Consider the following 291-nt stretch of genomic DNA (forward strand, 5'->3'; position numbering starts at 1 on the left):
ACAAATTACAAAACAAACGCATAGATTAAGATCCGCACATCACCACAAACACACTTTCCCCTCACCAGTCCACACCGAATCTTCCTCTCTCTCTCACCATCAGAGGGGAAAAAAAAGACCGAGAGGAGGATTTGCGAATCTCTTTTATTATTCCCCTCTTTGTTAAAACTGCCGCAGGATGGGTTACATGTCGATGGATCCGAGTGTGCTTGTATTTATTGAAAGCTGAACGGAATAATTTACATATTCATACTGGGATAGGTAACGCGGTTACTGGCAGTAACTGGCGCG

At 43.6% G+C, this 291-nt stretch overlaps 1 protein-coding gene across 1 annotated transcript in view; it reads right to left on the bottom strand.

Annotated features, from left to right (window-relative positions):
* LOC119592929 (nephrin-like) overlaps window positions 1-291 on the bottom strand; it is a gene marked incomplete at its 5' end in the record, with an annotated part of 119,178 nt that overhangs the window by 18,733 nt on the left and 100,154 nt on the right.

Source organism: Penaeus monodon, chromosome 31 (genome assembly GCF_015228065.2).
Source record: "Penaeus monodon isolate SGIC_2016 chromosome 31, NSTDA_Pmon_1, whole genome shotgun sequence".
Taxonomy (NCBI): domain Eukaryota; kingdom Metazoa; phylum Arthropoda; class Malacostraca; order Decapoda; family Penaeidae; genus Penaeus; species Penaeus monodon.